We start from the raw sequence: 13,600 nt of genomic DNA on the forward strand, positions 1-13,600 counted from the left end.
GCATTTATGACTTGTTAGACAGTGTGGTAAGACAGTTTACTTTTGTTACTGGTTTGGTATATCTTATGGAAGAATAACCACCAGTTTTGGGCTGTGTCTGCCCTATTTCTCAGCAGTTTGTCCTGAATTTGGTATTCTCAGTTGTGACCCACTGAGACATGATGGCCCAATATTCATAGAGGGCTAAATTCCCTCCTGACCCTAGCCAGTGGCCAGGTTATGGCCTGAAGCATAAAGATCAGCAGCTCTTCTTAGCTTGATCCAAACTAGTGAGGTTGATTCATCTGTTTCATCTTTTCTTACTTTAAAGACAGAAAATGCAGGGCTTCAGTAATCTGCACCAATGAGTGCCATGGGTTAACTATATAGGGTGTGTGAAAAGGCATTTCCTTTGGTCACATTTTAAATGGTTTGACTTTCCTTCCATGGTTACATTTCCACAACTACTCTCCACTTCCCTTTTGTTGTTGTAAATTCAGGACCAGACTCCCTGATACAATTTGTGTTTCATCTTCCCAATGCTGCAAAGTGACCATAAACCCAACTGCAGCCATGTTCACAGCTGCTACTCATTACCAGACAGGCATAAAGCTGTTGGAGAACTACTAGGGAATCCAGCCCTGCAGTTCTTTCCTGAATGTCCTCCCAGCAATAGATCAGATCCTCAGCTGCTGCAAGTCAGTCATAGCTCTGCTGACTTCAGCATAGCTATGCCCCAGCTGTGGATTTGGTCCATTATGTAGAGCAGAATACAGTCCTTGGGTTCTTCACTTGGTTTTTATATGTTTTGTGTTTTCCTTTGGCACTCACCTGTCTAAGAGCTATCAGATTTCCCTTGGCCAGATGCTTGGGGTCTGTCTGGCTGAGGCAGGAGGGTGGTTCTTCATTTGGAGTGTAATGAATGTACTGTTCACTGCACAGTATTTAGAAGCCCTATAAATGGATAAAATGATAGATGTAAGCAGAGTCAGGATGAGCTCTACCCTGACATCTGGTGGTGAATTATGGTGAGTGTGGAAAAGAACTTCAAGGGCTGATCTTGTTTGCATAGGCACACCCACCCTGCCTAGCATGAGCCCACAGCTGCCCCAAATGGTCACTTTGGCAGCTATGGGATCCCCAGTTTCTCTGTTATTGGGGCAGGAGAAATAAAGTGTTGTTACCCTGATTATGCGAATCAAGGACAATGAAATTGTTTTATGACAGAGGGTCTCACCATCACCTAAGTAGCACTCACTAGACAAGGGACATGGGTTCCAAAACCTAGTGAATTGAGGGAGACTGGGGGTAGGTATGTGTACTTGATAGTATAAGTCCCCTTTTGAGAGTCTGGAATACCAATTGTATTACCTTGTCTCTCCACTGTTGAATAGCAGAGATAATTTTTATTCCATTAGGAGTCTAGCTAGAGGTTGCTGAGCTGAATTCACTTTTGGCCAATAGTGCTCCAGCACTGAGGTACCTTTACTACAAGCTGAAATCACTAAAAGAGCTAAAATTACTGAGCTGAGATCACTGTTAACTAGTGGGGGAGCCTGAAGATATATTGCTAAGCAGCTGACAGAGCGAAGCAGTTTGCAGGATGGTTGGAGTGGACCACGGAACAGTGAGTGGAGCTGAGCAGTTTGTGGGGACAGCTGGAGAGGTTCATGGGATGGCTGGTGGAGTGGAGTGGCTGGCAGAGCAGAGCAGTTTGTGGGATGGTTGGAGCAGCCCATGGAACAGCGAGCGGAGCAGAGCAGAGCAGTTTGCGGTGGCGGCTGGATCGGCTTATGGGACGGCTGGAGGAGCAGAGTGGCTGGTAGAGCGGAGCCATTCATGGTGATGGTTGCAGCAGAACTCCACAGAGAGCTGAGGCAATCGGCCTTGGACCATGTAAGGTGCCCCTTAATACCCTGTGTGCCCCCCCATTTCCACCCAGGCTGGGGGGTTAAAACTCTGCAGATAAACTTTTGAACTCTGGGGCGGCACTGACCAGGCACAGAGACTTTTGGGTTGTTGGACTTTGGGGTAATTGGACTTAAAACCCTGAGGGGAAAAGGACACTGCCAAAACTTCCTTGGAGGTGGGTCTTTTGCTCATGGTTTGTGTTATGAATCCCGTTTGTGGTGTTTCCCCAACATGATGCCGCATTGTTTCCCTCCTTTATTAAAAGGATTTTGCTACACTCAGACTCCGTGCTTGCAAGAGGGGAAGTATTACCTCCTAGAGGTGCCCAGGGGATGGTATGTAATTGTCCCAGGTCACTGGGTGGGGGCTCAAGCCAGTTTTGCATTGCGTTATTGAAACGGAACCCCTGGATACTGAACCCGGCCCCTGTTGCTGCCAACTCAGAGGGGCAGAAGGGTTACATAAATATTTAATGACCTCAATGCCAGGTAGTAAGCTTGTAAACTGTGAATTCATTCCCAACCTACTGAGATGAGTGAAATTTGCTTACCATAATTGTAAGAATAACAACAACAACAAAACCCATGGAGAGTTGAGTTAAAGTGCAAAACACTTAAGCTGTATTGGGACTGACAGTGTAGTCCAGTGGCGAGCGCCTGGAACTCAGCAGGTCTGGGTTCTATTTCTGGCATGTGTTGCTATCTGCAAGGGTGTGTTTTCAAACACAGTGTCCCAGTATGGGCCCTAAATGTCACATACATATACTGGCTGTTGATGATGTACCCATTTTGTCTAGACAAGTGGCAGGAATTTCAGTCCATAAGCAAGCTCCTTCTGGGTCCAAAAGTGTGTGTTTGGGGGCAGGGTGGTGGTGATTCTGCTATAAACATGGAGCCTGCTTGGAGGTCAGTTGTGAAGGAGCTCTCTGTGTCATTGGTGCTGAGGGGCTTATAAGCTGGACAGTGATCATTGTTTACTTTCATATCAACTCTGAAAAGCAACCACATGCTACAACTAAAGCTGGGAGAATGTCTTCACAAACCATTTATAGTGCTGGCAGGAAAATAAGAATTCTACTCTGCAAATGTTATTGAGATTTCAGCATTTGGTTTTGTTCCACATTAGGATGAAACTGAGACCTTTGAAAACATTGAGTGCTCATTCCAGACTAGCCAGTAGCCCAGTGGTTAGGGGACTGGTGTGAGAGATGCAGGTTCAAGTCCCTACTTCACATCAGGTGGAGCAGGTACTTGAATCACACACTCCCACATCCCAGATGCTAAGTTCTGGCCATTGTGGGTGACTGGAGACGTTCTTCTGTCATCCAACTTCAGTCCAGAAGAGACATGGCAGATGCAATGGGCAGGGTGTGATATAAACAACAAGCACATCATAGATGATGCTGTGGCCGAACCACCTGGTCTTGTGCTTTGCTAAAGACAGAGGATGACCAGTAAGCATGTCAGGACATCATATAGAAGATGCACCTGATGCACAAATGGATAATGAAGGATTTACCATCGTGCAAATGCTGAGACCTCCAAATCATTGAAAATATTGTGAGCAAGAGTCCCATTGTGTTAATTTCCAGGAGGTATAGCACAGGTATAGCACTGGGCATCTCCTGAAGCCTTCAGACGTATTTCAAACCTTTCTATCAACTTGAAAATGTTGTTATTGCCATACGAAAGAAGGATTACCATAGCCACCGGGCTATTGGCTATTCTGCCATGAATCTATCTCCCTCCCTCTGATTTTGACTGGAAATTCCATCCTGGAGCTGTGAAACTTTTATGATTAAAGTTTCAGTTTTGACAAATCAGCATCTTCTGACAAAAAGTTCCTGACCAGCTCTCATAATTTATTCAGTGAATTTATCTTTTTTTCCCCCCTATTCATAAAGTGGCCATGGAGAGATGGATTTTTCTTACATGCGGTCATTCCTCTAAACAATTCACTGAATAGCATCTGCAACTAAATTCTGCTCTGTAAATTAGTTGCAAGCAATTAGTTTTCTAAATTTAACCTGTCTCACTTAGTGTGAATGGTGCATGTAGGTCACATGCTGTGTTTTCCACCCCCTGATTGGGTGAGTTTGACTCTTAGAACTATTGTGAATATGCATGTTATGAGAAAAAAAATTGCTTTCCTGAATAATATGCAATAGCTAATTAAATTTTGCTATTTCCAAGGTTCCTGTCAGTAAACTTGCTTGCTAGAATATTTGCAGGAAGGAGAAATAAAAGGGGAAGCAAACTGACAGTTTTGTTGCCATCAAGTGGCTGGAGGCTTTCTGAAAAGGTAAGATCTAATACTACTAGAAGCTAATGAAGGTTTTTCTTTAGCTCAAGTGGTGAGTGATTTTTTTAAAACAGAATATCCTTCATTCTACTCTTGTGGATGAGTGCCAATATTTTGTTGCGAGAGACAAGGTAGGTGAGGTTATAACTTTTATTGGACCAACTTCTGTTGGTGAAAGAGACAAGTTTTTGAGCTACACAGAGCTCTTCCTCAAGTCTGGAGAAGGAAACCAGAGTGTCTAAGCTAAATGTGAGATGGGACAGATTGTTAATCATAAGGGGTTCACACATGTTGTAGGTGACCACTTAAAATTAGTGGGCAATTAAAACTTCTGCAGTTTTGTCACAGGACAATGGAGGGTTAGTAGACAGCAAGGTGTGTTGCAAGTTGTTGTAATGGGCTATAAAACCAGTGTGTCTGCTTTTTGTGTCAAAGTTATGCCAATATTTCAAAAGAGTAAGCGAGAGGATCCAGGTAATTATATGCTTGTCAGGATGATCTACACTAGGAACTTATATCAACATAGCTCCATCTCTTGGGGTAATCCACCTCCAGATAGATGTGGCTGTGCTGACCTAGCTCCCAATATGGGCAACACTTGGTCAACAGAAGAATTCTTCCATCACCCTAGCTACCACCTCTTGGGAAGGTGGATTACCTCAGCTGAAAGGAGAAACCCACCCCTCAAAGTAGGTAGTGTCTATACTGTCGCATTTCAAATGAAGCAAAGCCTTCAGTCTGACATCAATCCCAGGAAAGGTAATGGAGTAGCTGATATGGGACATGATTAATAAAGAATTAAAGGAGAGTAATATAATTAATGCAAATCAACATAGGCTTATGGAAAACAGACCCTGTCAAACTAATGTGATATCTTTTTTTTAATGAGATTATATAGTTGGTTTATAAAGCTAATAGTGTTAATGTCATATACTTACACTTTTGTAAGGAGTTTGACTTGGTACTGCATGACTCCAAAGGGACTAATGTGATCCTTGGATGCATAAACAGGGGAATCTGGAGTAAGAGCAGAGAGTTTATTTTACCTTTTTAATTTTGCATTGGTGTGACCACTGCTGGAATACTGTGTCTGGTTCTGGTGTCCACAATTCAAGAAGGATGTTGATAAATTGAAGAGGGTTCAGAGAAGAGCCATGAGAATGATCAAAAGATTGAAAACCTGTCTTATAGTGATTGACTTAAAGAGCTCAATTCATTTAGCTCATCAAAGAGATGGTGAAGGGATGACTTGAGCCCCGTTATACATAGCTACTTTGGAAAAATATTTAGTAAAGGCTCTTTGGTCTAGCAGAGAAAGGTATAACAATGCAGTGTCTGGAAGCTGAAGCTTGCAGTGTCTGGAAGCTGAAGCTAGACAAATTCAGACTGGAAATGAGGCATACATTTTTAATAATGAGTATAGTTAACCATTGGAACAATTTACCTACAGATGTGGTGGATTCTCCATTACTGGTAACTTTTAAATCGCGATGGGATGTTTCCATAGGAGAGATGTTCTAGGTGTTATTTTGGGGCAGCTTTTTATACAGGAGGTCAGACTAGATAATCAGAATGGTACTTTCAGGTATTGGAATCTATTAATTTATGACTGCAAAGTGCATGTAGTGAAAGTCAGTAACACAGAAGATTGAAGCATCTATGCTGACAGTATTTATAGACGTTGAATGCCTGTGAAAAAAAAATCCTACAATATCATCTTTCAGTATCTACAGTGAGAAAAGGCTAGAGCAATGGGAAATGGATGTTAATAAGATTGATTGGGAGCAGCAGTTGAACAAATGAACTTAGGAGCATATTTGTTCTCTATGGTGGAATTGGGTCAGCTAGTACAGTATGTAGAACTCTACATGGGCACAGGGTGCTAGTGTATTTTATATATATATATACACACATATACACACACACACCCATCTCATAGAACTGGAAGGGACCTTGATAGGTCATTGAGTCCAGTCCCCTACCTTCACTAGGTAGGACCAAGGACCAATTTTGCCCCAGATCCCTAAATGGCCCCCCTCAAAGATTGAACTCACAACCCTGGGTTTAGCAGGCTAATGTGCAAACCACTGAGTTATCCTTCCCCCACAGGATTGGGACCTATAAGATGGATGTGCCTGTCATGGATGATCTTATGACCACGCCTCAGTGCATTATTTTTCCTACTTCACTAAATTTTCCCCTCCCCATCTTTTACATTAGCATGTTTGCTGATCACATCAGAACAAATTGGTGACAAGGCTGCGAGAGAATATGAAAGATTAATGGAGCTTTGTCTCAAAAGACTGAAAATTAGGCTGTTCCAGAATTTTAACTTTTCCACCGTCCTGCTGCTGATGTGGCACATTAAATGTTTAAAGAACTTGCTTCTTATGCATATTCCACAGCGAGGAAAACTGCAGCAGGGGATCGAGTCTGAAAAAAGCTGGACATAGTTTTAGCTTTCAGGGTTCAACTATATATGGGGCCATACACCCAAACCCAGATATCCTTAATATAACCCTTCCTTCCTTCTTTAATGTTCGAGTCAGGGAAGAATCAGCCCTATAATAAAGTTTAAACACCAACACAACCACTTTGTTAGCACGCCAACACACATGCATGCCTGTAAGCACACATTGTCAGGTTACAAAGGACTGGGGGCTTGTTTACATGGCAAAGATGCCCCAATATAACCTAAGGTCAGGGGTGAGCTGGAGCCGGTTCGCACCGGTTCGCGCGAACCCGTTGTTAAATTTAGAAGCGGTTTTAGAACCGCTTGTTAACTAGCTTCCCTGCGAGGGAAGCTTTGATGGGCTCTGCCTGGGAAGCCTGTAATTCCTCCTCCCGGCCGCCGGGAGGCGCTGCGCTGTGCTGCGAGAGCCATGTGAGCTGCCTCCTGGCCCTGTTGCTGCTCCTGCTCCTCGGACCTCTGGCCCTGGGACTCCTGCTGCTGCCTCCTGCTGCTCCCAGACCCCCCCCCTGTGAGTATCTGCGCCCCTCCCCCGCCTTCCCTGCCCCCAGCTACCCCCCAGCCAGCCCCTGCCCCAGCCAGCCCCTGCCCACAGCCAGCCCCGGCCCCCAGCCAGCCCCTGCCCCCAGCCGCCCCCTGCCCGCAGCCAGCCCCTACCCCCAGCCGCCCGCAGCCACCCCCTGCCCACAGCCACCCGCAGCCAGCCCCTGCCCACAGTCACCCTCTGCCCGCAGCCAGCCCCTGCCCACAGCCGCCCTCTGCCCCAGCCCCTGCCCACAGCCGCCCCCTGCCCCAGCCCCTGCCCACACCCACCCGCAGCCAGCCCCTGCCCACAGCCGCCCTCTGCCCGCAGCCAGCCCTTGCCACAGCCACCCTCTGCCCGCAGCCGCTCGCAGCCGCCCTCTGCCCACAGCCGCCCTCTGCCCGCAGCCAGCCTCTGCCTGCACCCCCTGCCACAGCCACCCCCTGCCTGCAGCCACCCCCTGCCCACAGCCGCCCGCAGCCACCCCCTGCCCACAGCCACCCGCAGCCCGCCCGTCTGCATCACCTGCCCACAGCCAGCCTGTGTCACTCCCTGCCTCCAGCTAGCCCTGCCCCACGCCCCTATCTGCAGCCAGCCCCACATCCACTGGTGCCCTGCAGTTCCCAGGGCAGTAACCCTGCACACCTGCTTCAATGAGGGGGGGGGGCAGGAAGCAGCTGGGACCCACACATGTGCACACCCTAGAGTGACCAGACAGCAAGTGTGAAAAATCGGGACGGGGGTGAGGGGTAATAGGAGCCTATATAAGAAAAAGACCCAAAAATTGAGACTGTCCCTGATCACCACCCACACATGTGAAACGGAGCTCATTTCTAGTTCAGCCCCATCTTTTTAAAAAAGAACTTTAAGTAGGGTTAAAATACATCTGTATTTTCCTGGACATGTCAGGCTTATCGGTTCTTAATCACCTCCTGGGAAAATATGAACGTATGGTAACCCTCTTGGTACAAAAAATACATGCTGTCGCACATCCCTTAAATCAGAACTTTTTATAGGGAACCCGTTGTTAAATCAGAACTTTTTATAGGGAACCCGTTGTTAAGATTTTGGCAGCTCATCACTGCCTAAGGTGTGAATTTAGACCAATATAGTTAAACTGGTGCTAATCCCTGTGTAGATGCTTTGAGTTTGGTTTTCTTCATTTTGCTTAAATCAGTTGGAAGCAGTTTTAAATTCACCTCATATAAGTCTCTCTTAATCCAAAATCAGAGTATTTACATATGAGTTTGGACAGGTTTAACTATATCAGTTTAAAAACCAATTTAAGTCCTAGACCACTGGTTCTCAGTAGAGTTGTTTGAATAAGCAGTGTTTTGGTTTGCTGGCCAAATTAGAAGCAGGGGAGTTTGGGGTTGACTGAAACAATTTTGTGAATTTTGGACAAAGCAAAAGAATTGGGACAAAAAATCACTTGGGGTCAAATGAAACATTTTGTTTTCAAGGGTTTTTTTTTTACCTTAAAATATAAAAATGAAATCAAATTAGAAATGAAACGTCATTTCAAACTGGAAAATTACAGTGGTTTGCTTTGAAAATGTCAAAATGAAACTTTAAAAAAAAAAGGGGGGTTTCCAACCAAAATAATTTGATAATTTGACACAAATTCACAAAATATTTTGATTAACTGAAACCTTCGTTTTTAGGTGGAAAGCAATTATAGCCAAAAAATGTCACCCAGCCCTAGTTCTCACATCTTGACCCCTTTTCCATACCAAGACTCCCTCGGGCTCCACTTCCATTTCTTTCATTAGTAATAAGTGATGTATAGGGCAGGCAGAGTTGTAGGAAAGAGATCTTTATTAAGTATGCTGACTGGCCAGTGATACATACTGGTATTCTATACTTTCAGAGATAGCAGCCTGGCCTCTATCTGCATTCCTGACTCCGAGCTTCCGATGTCACACCAAAGTAGGTCCCTCCTGAAACGTGACTTTCTTTCTCCAGTTCCACTCCTCATACTCTACATTGGGTGACCACCTGTCCCGAATTGGGCAGGACAGTCCCGAAATGCAGAGTTCAAGTCCTGGGCTGAATGCCTTTGGGATTCCCGGCAGCGTTGCTCTGCACGTGGCCAAGTGGTGCCAACCTCTTCCTGGTGCGGGGGCTGAGGTGGGCCTTAGCCCCCCTTCACCACGAGGCTCCACCCCTGCACCTCTTCTTCCCTCCTGAGGCCCTGCCCCCTGGACAGGCCAGAAGCTGGAGCTGGACCATGGTAATTGCTGTGCAGGAAGCCCAGGCTGCTCTGGGGAGCTCCAGACTCTCCACCTGCCCTGGGTGGCGCACCCTGGGGGTGGGGACACAGGTCAGGGGCTACTCTTAGACACCCCACCCACCCCCTCCCAGGGCAGACAGAGGGTCCAGGGCTCCCTGGGGGAAGAGGCGGGACAGGGAGCGGAGCTTTTAGGGAAGAGGAGGAACAGGAGCAGGGCGACAGAGGGGACGGGTTTCTGCATGTATTCTGCTTTTGCCTTTTGAGAAGGTGGTCACGCTAACTCTATATCTATCTGGGATCGAGACAGTGTCCCCTTCCAGTCAGCAGAATGGGAAGGGTAGTGTAGTGGTCACACCCTGACACTTGTTTGCAGCCCCCATCTTGAGAATCACTCGACGAGCACATGCAGACAACTCACTAAGCCAGACCCAAAGCCCATTAAAATGAATGGGAGTCTTTTCATTGGCTTCAATGGACATTGGATCAGGTCTGTATTTAGGTATATTCTACCATCAAATTCAGCCATGGGGGCACTAAAAGATGTTGAGGTCAATAATAATGTGACCTGCTGGTAGAAGGGCTGAATTTAGCACCATATGTCTATATCCTTTGTGTCCCAATTATTCCCACTGTTGCATGGGCTAGAGAAGTTTAAGGAATGAGTGTCAATTTGATTTTTACTGCACTGACATAAAATATGGATTTTACTTTGGTTTCTTTTAAGGACATGTAGTGAGGCGGCCTGGCTCCCAGCCGCACCTGAGAGGGCCAAGCCAGAACAGCCGCCGAAGTGGGCAGAGTCACCGCCGCCTGTCCCCGCCCCCTGGAAGTCAAGGGGCGGGACAGGAAGTATAAAGGCCCAGCCCCAATGCTCAGTTAGGCCCTGGCCGCTGGAGAGGACGGACGGACGCTGGTGCCCAAGCTCCTGCTGAACCGAGCCTGCCCTGAGCCCGGTACCCAGAGGAGGACTGGCCGAACCTGCCCCGCTCCTGCTATCCTGAGGAGGAGTCGAGCCCACCCGTGCACCTGTCTCCTGAGGAACCGATGCTGGTGGACCCCCCTGCCGAAGCCACGATGACACAGGTACCAACAGAGGGGGAGATTGGAAGTGGCCCGGGGATAGCCGACCCCAGTCTGGCTGTAGCCGACCCTGAGCCTATGTCAGTGTGTTGCGGCCAGGATCCCCACTGACTGCAGCGGATCCCCGCTGCTGCTAGGGCCCCGGGCTGGGACACGGTGGAGTGGGTGGGCCCACGTCCCCCCTGCCACCCCCCACTCACGGATGGCAGTCTCCCCCTCACCCCAACACTAAGGCATAGAAGCCTGGACTTACCAGTTCCGGCTCAGCCCTGCCTGAGGGTCTGAGCTCAGGACTACTGTTTGTTTGCCCCGCCCTGACCTAGGGCTGGGGCTTAAAGTACTGTTTGTTTGCTGAGCCCCTGCCTGAGGGTCTGAGCCCCTGTACAAACTTAAACTGCTGCTCAGCCCTGCCTGAGGGTCTGAGCCTTGTACCTGCGTTGCTGCCCCACCCTGAGCTAGGGCTTGGGGCTTTACAAATTGAACTGCTGCTCAGCCCTGCCTGAGGGTCTGAGCCCTGTACCTGTGTTGCTGCCCCACCCTGAGCCAGGGCTTGGGGCTTTCCCACTTAAACTGCTGTGTGTTTGCTCAGCCCCTGCCTGAGGGTCTGAGCCCCTGAACTCCTGTGTGTTTGCTCAGCCCCTGCCTGAGGGTCTGAGCCTCTGAACTGGTGTTTGTTGCCCCGCCCTGACCTAGGGCTCGGGCTTAACGTACTGTTTGTTTGCTGAGCCCCTGCCTGAGGGTCTGAGCCCAGGACTACTGCCTGTTGCCCCGCCCTGATCTAGGGCGTGGACTTTAAGCCAGAACTGCTACTCAGCCTCCTGTAGTGAGGCGGCCTGGCTCCCAGCCGCACCTGAGAGGGCGAAGAGCGACCCCTCACCTGACAAGGGGACCCGTACACGGACCCTTACACGACAAAAGAAAATTGACTTGGTTGTTGATAGGGAAATGACTATAAAAATGTTCTCTTTTTAAATTATTGGACATAAAAGAAAATAATATTGTGGTCAAGTGGAAAGTCCTCAAAAATGACACACTCTGTGTTCTTATTGGAACTTGGAAAACAGCATCTGCTAATATTTGCAGTTCAATTTGAGTTGAAACACATTTTTTGAAAATTTTCATTGAATCAGCAGCATTTTGAAAAGACTGAAGTATTTCTAGTTGATTCAAAATTTTTTTTTTTTTTAGTTTTTTTTGTTTACATTCAGCCATTTCAGGTGTTTTCACCTTTTGTTTTTAATTGACCAAATTTGAAATAAAAACACCATTTTGAAACAAAAAAAGGCTAAATGAACTGCTTTGACTCATTTGAAATTTTTTAACCAAAAGCATTAATCAAATTCAACTCAAAATCGACAATAGTTTCAGGGGTCCCGAAATGCATTTTTAGATTAAAAACAATTTGTCAATTTTTTTTTGCCCAGTTCTACCACTGATTGATTTGTCCACATTTGTGCATCTGCATTAGTTGCTGTTTGGGAGCATTTACACTAACACATTTTTGTACATCTGGACATTCAGGGAATAGCCATTCCTCATGCAAACACACAAATCACAAGGGTACCTATAGGAACGTAGGACTGGAAGGGATCTCTTGGGTCATTGAGTCTAGTCGCCTGCCCACTTGTTTATGACCAAGAATATTCACTGTTTGCTATTATAAAAGATCATTCTCCATTCTAGAAGTGAGGTGACATTAGAGATCAGATTTTCAAATGAGTGTCAGGTTAGATTTTCAAGGGCTCAGCTGTTTAAGCACTTAAATAAGGGCCAGAGTTTCAATAATGCAGTAGCTCCCTTAGCGATGTTCATGGCCAGATTTTCAAAGATCGCTGCACCCAATTTGCTCTGCTCATTTGAAAATCTGGCCACTTATTTGCAGCTGAAATTCCTTTGGAGGGAAAAAGGATGATCTAGTTCCAGACTAGAATTCAGGAGACATTGGTTCAAGTCCCAGCTTAGCCACTGACATTTTACACAGTCCTGGACAAGTTGTAGAGGGTATGTCAATGCTGCAGCTAAGAGAGAGCCTCCAAGCCCAGATACACAGACTCATGCTAGCGTGGTGCAAGCTACTTAACACTAGCAGTGTGGACGTGTGGCGCAGGCCCTTAAGCCATCCTGACCTCCTGGGCTCAAAATCATGAGCCTCAGCCTGAGCTGCAACATCCACACTGCTAGTTTTAGTGCACAAGCTCAAGCCATGCTAGCGCAAGCCTGTCTGCCAGAACTGAGCGGCTCACTCCCACTTGCAGTGTAGATGTACTCTTAGTGTAACGCCAACAGACCCCTGTTGTCAGCAGATGGGCTCAAATCTGGGACCTCTGGAACTTAGTGCATGAGCCTCTACCACAGGCCTGCACAACTCAAAGTGATAAGGGCCATATTACTCCAAAGAAAACAGCTGAGGGCCCAACCCCCCCAGCGCTGCCAAAAACACCACTCCCCCAGCCCTCCCGAAACACAACACACACACCCCAGTGACGCCTGCCCGCTCGGTTTGTAATCCCCCCACGAAATAAGGGGAGGGGAAAAGGAGGACAGTTTGAAGGGATTTTCTGGGGCTATGAACTAAGCTGGGGAGGGGAAAGAGGGGCAGTGTGAAGGGATTGGATGTGACTGTCCAACACACAAACACAGGGACCGCAGGGAGCCCTGGGGGGTGAGGGCAGTGTGATGGGGGCCAGGGAAGGTCCCTGGACCAGGGAAAGGGGCAGCAGTTGGGGTAGGGCAGGTCTCACACACACCCACCCACACACACCCCTCTCCCCCGGGGATTTCCTGGCTGCCCACAGACAGTTCAAAACCCAGCCCCATCACTACAGAGGCTGCCCTGGGAGCAACCAGCGCAGTAGCTGCCCTGCCCCACCTCCAACCGAAGGAGGGGTTTGGGCGGGTCTTGGACCATTCTCCCCCCCCCCCCACGAGCTGCGACTCGAGCCCAGGCCAGGCGCCGCTCCCCTTGCTCGGCACTTACCGGTTCTGCCTCATGCCCAGCGCTTCCCACCTCAGCAGGCCCCAGAAGTAATGCACCCACTGTGTACCAGGCGGGGGGAGCGGGAGACGGAGACACGTGTGCTTCTGGCCCTTAGGGCAGTTGGAG

Source organism: Mauremys reevesii, linkage group 10 (assembly GCF_016161935.1).
Source record: "Mauremys reevesii isolate NIE-2019 linkage group 10, ASM1616193v1, whole genome shotgun sequence".
NCBI lineage: Eukaryota > Metazoa > Chordata > Testudines > Geoemydidae > Mauremys > Mauremys reevesii.